General features: G+C 38.3%; 1 pseudogene; it reads left to right on the plus strand.

The window, feature by feature from the left end:
- Nucleotides 1-1,806: 1,806 nt before the first annotated feature.
- Nucleotides 1,807-9,106, plus strand: LOC142640044 (7-deoxyloganetic acid glucosyl transferase-like; annotated as a pseudogene).
- The last annotated feature ends 507 nt before the right edge of the window (nt 9,107-9,613 follow it).

Here is a 9,613-nt window from a genome sequence, read left to right on the forward strand (position 1 = left end):
AAATAACTGAGTTTAAAATGAAAAAAAAAGTCAGTACATGACAAGTTATGATTGATAAAACATAAAGTAGTACACAAAAAATGGTACAGAAGATTTGTACTCTTACAATATACTCATCGTAAAGTTTATATACTAGAGAACCCTAAATTAATCTTACGCTAACATTAAAATTAATTTAATTGCTTTATAAGTTCGTAAGCAGATAAGGTTCCAAAACATTTCCACCATATCAAACACTAAACTAAAATTTTTGGCTTCATTTCTGAGGCTGGGATTGTCACGTCCTATTGTGTACACCTCTTTCTTGGGCTCCACGGGGTTTCGTCTCATAGCGACCCGCTGAGCTACCAAACAAGTTAGAACCTACCAAGAATGAAGTTTCTTCCGTTGTCATTTGTAGACATGGCAAAACGGGTCAAAATTTTTTGACCCAACCCGAAAAATACTCGACCCGAACCCGATTTTTTTGACCCAAAACATAAAATGGGTTGACCTGTGACCCGACCCGAGTTTTCCAAGTTTTTGCAGGTCAACCCGACCCGAACCCGAATCACTTTTTTAAAACCTTTTTTTTTTTTTTATTAAAAAAAAAACGAATCACATTTTAAAACTTTTTTTTTATTAAAAAAAAAATTAAATTAAGACAATAGTAGTTTAATTGTTTATTGTGAGCTTTAAGGAAACAATTGATACATTTACATATGCAAATTAATTGAAAGATAATGGTTGAGCATTCTGTAATGAGTGAAGATTTTTAGATATCAAATAACAAAGTACATGCCAAGATAATATGGTTACAGTAGAGTTAAAAATATAGATTTAAAATTGTAGACATGTGTGAGAAGCACTCACAAGTGTAAAAATAGTGAAGCCCAAGTATCAAATTAGCATAAATTATGAATGCTTAGACTTATTTTTTAATAATTTATGTCCAAAATAAACGGTTTTTCAAAATAAATTACGATATTTCCTAACGTGTGTGTTGCTTAACAATGATATGATATTCATAAAAGAGATCATGTATAAATAAGTAAGCAATCAAATTTTAATGTATATCTCAAATTGAAATAGAGTGCCAACCACAATTGATAATAGATTATAAAATTAATTTTCAAGATTGTAAATTTCTTATATGTTTTTATTCTTTATATTTTGGAATGTTGATATTGTGTAGAAATAAAACATGTGTATTTGTTTTACTTATGTTTGTGTTATTTTGTTTTAGATAGCAATGTTAGGATTTGTATAATTTTAAAATTATTGAATAAGTATTAATAAGTTTAACTGAATTCATTCTTGATATAAGTGGTGAAGTCAAAATAATACATTTTACATCAAATAATTTGTTGCATAACTTTCCAAATGACAAATACATGTTGTTTTATTTATAAAAAATATATATATAAAAAAAAAATTTCATGTGAAAAATACGGTCAACCCGACCCAACTCGACCCGACCCGCAACCTAATTGACCCAAACCCGTTTTTAACCCGTTTAAGATGACCTGTTTTTGACCCGTGACCCGTTTGACCCACAACCCGATTGACCTGACCCGAACCCGACCCGCCCGTTTTGCCATGCCCAATCATTTAGCTTCTTCATATGATTTTTATGGCATGGAGGAAAGCAAGACATACGTGACCAATAAAACAAAGATCAAAATTACAACAAAGAAGTTAAAAACGAAACGATGCCCTTGGAATCTCCGTTCATTATGACTAAGCATAAAATCACAGATAATGTAAAAGGAGGGTCACAACTCAGAAGGAAAAGTGTGAAGTAAAACCATTGAGCTAAAAGTTCATATGGAGCAATGTCCTGCCCATGTTCTAATCTTTCCCTTTCCAGCGCAGGGACATGTGAACTCAATGCTCAAGCTAGATGAGCTTCTTGGCCTTACTGGCTTTCATGTCACCCTTCCTTAACACTGATTTCACCCATGACTGCCTTGTCCGTTACACTGATATTGAAACCCATGTTAGTTGCTATCCAGGGTTCCAATTCAAGACCATCTTTGATGGCCTTCCCGGTGACCACCCACGATGTCACAGGGTCAATTTTTCTTTTAAATTTTCTGCCTTTAATGACACTAAGTATCTGACTTAGTCTCAGCCAACACTCCACACACACACACTATAGGAACACTTAGAACAGAATTATCAAGGGAATTCACACACACACACACACACAGTATTTACAAGGCACCAACCCCAACCTTTATTCTCAATATCAAGTACAAAAGAAGCCTAAAGAATACACACGAAATTCTCTAAGCCAAAATTACATACTTTTGCTATTGACAATCCCAACAGCCTAGGATATATGCACAAAAATAATTGTCGCAGCAGTTATGCCAAGTAACTGCCCCCTTGTCCAGGACTAGCTGCCACTTATGGTCTGACTTAGGACACCTTCAACTGATGTTGTCTTGGCTTGCTCTCCACGTTTCCAGCCCCTACTCAACAGGTCTGAACATCCAGCAAGCTAGGAACTTTGGTAACTGCTGATAACTGTCGTTGCACACTCTGCACATGTCAGCCCATGTCTCAGCACATCATCATAGGGCTTCTGCCCATGCTTCTGTAGCCCACACACAATTGTTCCATCACGTTTTAGAAAGCTTGGCCCCTACCCAAGCCCTTCTCATCAGCATCACAGCCTACACAGCATGCCCATATGCAGCACACCAAGTAACTGCCATCAGCCCACTCATGCAAGTCCATGCATTCTACCAGCACCAACCAGCTCAATGCTTTGCACAGCATATCATCATCACAGCAGCCAACATTGCCTTGCACTCAAGCCACCAAGCCCACACACAAAGCAACCATCAGCCAAGCCACCAATGTCATGCACCATCACAAAGGTCAACACCACCTGTTGTTGCCCATCATCAAAATTCATCTCTGCCCACCATGGCCCTCCTCTGCCATGGCCTTGGGGCATCATGTGGAGCAAGGTGCCTCCACATGCTGCCCTTCATCACACTCATCATTCTGAATCCAATAGGGAGACTGGGCTTATCCCCCTCAAAGAGCAGTTAGGAGTTTCACTAGATAGACATAAGGAGCCATTGGTGTGTTGAGATAACATAGAGCCAAGCGACTGGCCTGATGTTGCCCAAGCACTCCAATTCCTCATGCCTTCATCAGCAACTCATAAAGCTCCTAACACACGATCAGGTGACTGATTGTTCGAGGTATTTGAGTCGTTAAATTTGAAAAATAAGCTTCTTCTTAGGGAGATGCTCATGGCTCCAAATCAACTCAGCTTCAAATCTGTGCCTTTCGTGACTTACATCATAGTAGATGGAATCGTTGGTGGTTTTTCCAGTGATATTGCCAATGAGCTTCCGATTCCAATAATTTATTTTCATACAACTAATGCCTGCATCTTATGGACTCATTTTTCTATTCCTAATATCATTGGAGCTGGCGAGCTTCCTATTAGAGGTAGGATTAATTTGGTATCCATTTGCAAGCTTTTAGTTGTTTTCTTATTAATTGTTAGAAGTACTAAATAATTTTATTATATTTCTCATGAAAGAATATATATGAGTGCCTTTATATAGGAGGCAAATGAGTGCAATACAAGTAAGAGTGTAGTACAAGAATGTGTGCTATACAAGTAATCTAGTTGGGCCTAAAGCCCACAACACTATACATGTTAACAACCCCCTTCAAACTCAAGGTGGATGTAAGACCAACTTGAGGTTGTCAACCAAAGTACGAAGGTGTCCTTTAGGATTTGACTTGGTGAAGATATCTGCAAGTTGATCTTTAGAGGAGACTGAGATCAGCTTGAGAGCACCATGGACAAGATGATAACGGATAAAATGACAATCAATCTCGATGTGTTTAGTCCGTTCATGGAAGACATCATTGTGAACAATATGAATGGCACTCTAGTTATCACAATAAAGAAGAGTAGCAAAGGATGTAGACAAACCTAAGTCTTTGAGAAGCAATCATAGTCAAAGGAGTTCAGATGTGGTATCAACAAGGGCACGATATTCTGCTTCAGTACTAGAACGGGCCACATGAGTTTGTTTCTTACTTCGCCAAGAAATCAGAGAAGAGCAAAGTAGAAAGCAATAGCCCATGGTGAACCTGCGATCAGTGGGATCTCCTGCCTAATCAGCATCAGAAAATGCACAGAGAATAAGAGAAGACTGAGCAAAGTAGAAAAGACTGAGTTTCCACTATTTTTGGTATTGAAGAATGCCCAGAACAAAAGCATAGTGAGTAGATTATGGAGCAGACAGATACTGGCTCACCTGGTGAACAACATAGGAAATGTCTGAACGAGTGACAGTGAGATAAACTAGGCTTCTAACCAAGCATCTGTAAAGAAAGGGATTAGACAATGGTTTCCCCCCTGAGGGAGTCAGATGCGCATTAAGCTTAACTGGAGTGTCAACAGTCTTGCTATCAGTGAGTCCAGCTCGAGACAAGAGTATAGAGGCATACTTGGCTTGAGTAATATAAAGTCCATATGTAGGATGAGTGATTTCAAGACCCAAGAAGTAGCTGAGATATCCAAGATCTTTCATCTCAAACTGCTGACTGAGAAGTAAAATAGTGTTTTTGTTAGCGCGACGAAGAAATAAGGCAGAATCATAATGACTGGCTATGTAACTCAAGCGAGAGATGAAAGAGCTGAATTTGGCAAACCAAGCTCGTGGACCTTGTTTAAGGCCATAAAAGGTCAGTGGAAGCCTCACGATAGGTGTGAGGCTTGTGCAGTGTAGCAAAGGCAGTATAACAATGATAGTCAAGTAAATGTGCAGGAATAGATCTTATCCAAGTTGAGTGACGAGGTGGAATGTCTTGTGCAAGATCTTCAAGCGAAGCAGGAGCAAGGGACCCAAGCTCAGGATTGGGTAGCTCGTCTTAGACCTGTTTATCTTCCACCTGTTTATTAAAGGGTGAACTACGAAATGGATCAATGATATCTGGTAGTTGGACAGAGAAGTCTATAGGAGAATCAAGATCAACTACAGGAGGATCAGGAGCAACTACAGTAGGATTATATGCCTTATCTAGAAAATGATCTAAGACAAAAGAGGAGGATAGGGAGGCACGAAAGTGAGAGAGCTTGACAAAGAGACGATGTTCCCAAAAGACAACATCGTGGGAGATACGAAGACGATGAGAAATAGGATCATAACACCGATATCACTTTTGAGCTTCGCCATAGCCAAGAAAACAACAAAGCCTTAACCGAGTCTCAAGTTTTTTATGCTCATGTAGCTGAAGAAGAACGAAACAGGCAGAATCGAATGAGCAAAGGTGATGATAATCTGGAAATGACCCAAAAAGGCGCTCATATGAAGTTTGATTTTGGATGACAGGAGGCGATGTTCCCAAAAGACAACATTGTGGGAGATACGAAGACGATGAGAAATAGGATCATAACACCGATATCACTTTTGAGTTTCGCCATAGCCAAGAAAACAACAAAGCCTTAACCGAGTCTCAAGTTTTTTATGCTCATGTAGCTGAAGAAGAACGAAACAGGCAGAATCGAATGAGCAAAAGTGATGATAATCTGGAGATGACCCAAAAAGGCGCTCATATGAAGTTTGATTTTGGATGACAGGATTTGAATGCGATTAATAGCATGAATAACATGAAGTACAGTTTCGCCCCAAAAAGGAGCAGGAACTTTGGTAGAGAGAAGGAGAGTACGAACAATGTTAAGAATATGACGAAATTTTCGTTCGGCTCTACCATTTTGCTTAGAGATACCTGGACAAGTTAGTTGATGAACAGAGCCATAGGAATGCAAAATAACTTGGAAAGCATATTGAGTGTATTCAAGAGCATTATCAAATCGAAAATTTTTAATACATTTGGAAAACTGAGTTTCAACCATTTTTGCAAAATCACAAAATACTTGAAATAATTCAGAACGATGTCTCATATTAAAAATCCAACTATAGCAAGAGTAATCATCAACAAAGACAACAAAGTATCGAGATCCACCAATACTAGAGACAGAGAAAGGCCCCCAAACATCAGAATGAATAAGGTCAAAGATATCAGTGGATATTGATTCACTAGTATTGAAAGGCAAAGCTGGTTGTTTTCCTAACTGACATGAAACACAATTAAAATTTTCTATAGACACTGAACCTAACAAAGCTCTAGAAGCCAATTTTTATACCCGAGAGAAAGATGTGTGACCAAGTCTAGCATGCCAAAGTGCAAGAGAAAGAATAGAAGAAACTGCAGCAGTTGCAGCAACAGAAACATGAGCAACAAGTGGAAGAAGAAGGGTGTCCACGAGAAACATACGCCTAACTCTGGGACCGGTCCTAAGCTCCTGTCCCGTCCTTGGATCCTGCACAATACACCCAAAATAATCAAAGATAATGCGATAACTCAACTCAGCTAATTGTCCCAGAGAAAATAAATTGTAAGAAAGGTTAAGAACATTAAAGACCTTAAGAACCGAGAGGTTGGAGGTCGAAACGGAACCTATATTATGACCAGATATTGTGGAACCATTTGCTATGTGAATATTAAGAGGGTGTGGTGCAGGTTTAAGTTCAAAAAATAAGGACGAGTGAGGTGTCATGTGATTGCAACAAGCAGAATCTATAAGCCAAGAGGAAGGAGACATACTAGATAAAGCTAAGAGATAAGAGAAATAAGATACATTATCAACCATACGAATGACATTAGCGTTAATGTTTTTAAGGTCATCTGTGGACATGGTGAAAGTGCGACCTGAAGACTTAGACTGTGCAGAGATGGGAGCCATTGATTGGATACTCTCAGTGTTAGCAACAATAGTAGCAGAAATTGAAACAGTTGATTTGTTACGATGATAGCAAGTCTCAATATTGTGGCAAAACATTTGCAAAAATTGCAAAAACGCTTGCTGGATTGTCGGCAACGATTATTGCAACAAGTAGAAGATTTGTCCTTATTCTTCATTTAGAAGCAAAATATGCAAAAATGAACTGCAAAAATGAAATATACGTGAAAAACTGGGTAAGGAGCACCTAGACTGCAAAAAGTCAACCTTGGAGAAAAGTCAACGGTCTGGTCAACGCTAGTCAACGAGGGTCAACGATGACGTCAGCTAACGTGGCGGGTGACATCAGCTAGGGCTGACGTGGCTGTGATGACGTCACTGATGATGTTAGCAAGAACAGAAGCCGATGCATAAGGCGCGTGACCGAGGCACAGCTTCTTTGGGCAGCTCGTAAGGGCGCGTGCAAGCTTCAATGACTACGAGACTTCCATGATTGAGTAGATCGAGGCGAGACGGTCACTGTGGTACCTGCAAAATACTTTTCAGAGCAAGATGCACGGCGAAGACAGTAAGTGTAGTGGTCTATGTGGTGCGGGACTCCTCAACGATGGCGACTGGAGGTTCGGAACCCAAGAACAACGACTGGAAGACGTCAGAGGTTCTACGACAAAAAGCTGCGGCAACTGCTATGATGGCAGAAACGATGTTAAGAATGGAGTAACACCAATAAAGACAAAACTGCTAAGAAAATGTTAGAACAATGGCTCTGATACCATATTAAAAATACTAAATAATTGTATTGTATTTCTCATGAAATAATACATGAGTGCCTTTATATAGGAGGCATATGAGTGCAGTACAAGAAAGAGTATAATACAAAAAGGTGTGCTATACAAGTAATCTAGTTAGGCCTAAAACCCACAACACTATACACGTTAACATTAATCATTTTTGGTTACTGTGAGACGAAGCTAGAATTCAAAATACTTTCTTAGGAAAATTGGAAATCTCTCTTTATTAAAGAGTTGATAGTTCTTTCTTGTAAATTTTGAATTAGTCTCTAACAACCAAAACTGATAAAGCGGTCGATGATAGGGTATTACAAATTTTATCTTATAAATTTTACAAATTAGTATCTCACCAATTATGAAAGAGTATATATTTAAGTGATTTATGGGAAAATATACAAATTTTAAAACATAAAAATGGATGCGAAAAAAGCAAGTGTATGAGTATTATTGCCCCTTATTTATTATGAAGTTAAATTGGCACCAATCACATTCTTTAACACATAAATTTGAATGTTTTTTATGCTAAGCAGTAGTTTTAAACTATTATTATACTAATGATTGTTGTGTATGCGTTAAAAACTATAGGAAAAGAGGACATGGACCGATTGGTAACGAGTGTCCCAGGCATGGAAAGTTTTCTTCGTTGCCGAGACCTCCCAAGCTTTGGCCGGTTTGGTGACTTGAACAACTGGCAGCTCCATGTCGCTGTGACTGAGACTAAACGAACCTCTCAAGCATATGCCCTTATTCTCAACACATTTGAAGATTTAGAAAGACCTGTACTCTCCCATATACACACCCGCTGTTCCAAAGTATACTCCATTGGACCCCTTCACACACACCTAAAATTTAGACTTGAAGCCAAAGTGCCACCATTTCAATCTCAGTCTTTGAACAGCCTATTTGAAGTGGACATGAGTTGCATGACATGGCTTGACGCTCAACCATTGAAATCTGTCATACATGTGAGTTTTGGAAGCATTACAGTTATGTCGAAGGACGAGCTCATGGAATTTTGTTATCGTTTAGGTAATAGCAAGAAGCGATTTTTATGGGTCATACGGCCTGACTTAGTGGCCCAAAAAGATGGTGAGGGCCAAGTTCCAATGGAGCTAGTTGAAGGGACAAAGGATAGAGGATATATTGTGAATTGGGCCCCACAAGAGGAGGTCTTGGCCCACGAGGCAATAGGTGGGTTTTTTACTCATAGTGGATGGAACTCAACCTTTAGAGAGCATAGGGGTTGGAGTGCCCATGATTTGTTGGCCTTACTTTGGTGACCAACAAGTGAATAGTAAGTATGTGAACGAGGTTTGGAAATTAGGGTTAGACATGAAAGATGTGTGTGATAAAGTCATTATAGCTAGAAAAGATGGTAAATGATTTGATGTTAGAGAGGAGGGAGGAGTTTATGAGATCAACAAATGAGATGGCTAGGTTGGCAAAAGAGAGTGTGAGTGAAGGTGGGTACTAGTATTGTAATTTGAACCATCTAATTAAGGATATCAAGATGATGAGCCAGGTAGATCCTAATGTTAAAAACTTTTGAACCATTTTCGGGACAATTAGTTGCAATCATATTGATAAAATTTAAAATTATAACTCCTATGTATCCATAGCTTATATAAAATATGTGGATCTTAGTTAACACAATAGAGATTTTTTTTTTTTTTTTTTTTTTTACGTCAAGTAGGGAAAATGAATTTATCAAATAAAGGGTTTGTTTTTTTACTAGTATCCTTTAATTTATTCTAGTCTTTCTTCTCTTTATCTGAATTGGGCTTTACTAGGGTTCCATCAAGTATACCAAATATACCATGACCCTTAATAAATACATGAAAATGAATTTCTCAAAGAGCATAGTTTGTGCCATTAAATTTGAAGAAAAAAATTGATTGAAATTGGTCCATAGGGTTTGAAATAGACAAATTGCACCATAGTTAAAAGAAAAGAAATATAAACGACAATATGCACTCAATAACAATGCCAATAAACAATTTTCCTGAGAACAAAAATCAAAGAGTGGTAGCAAAGGTGATTCCAAACTGACACATCA

This window comes from Castanea sativa, chromosome 6 (assembly GCF_040712315.1).
Source record: "Castanea sativa cultivar Marrone di Chiusa Pesio chromosome 6, ASM4071231v1".
In the NCBI taxonomy this organism is placed as follows: Eukaryota; Viridiplantae; Streptophyta; class Magnoliopsida; order Fagales; family Fagaceae; genus Castanea; species Castanea sativa.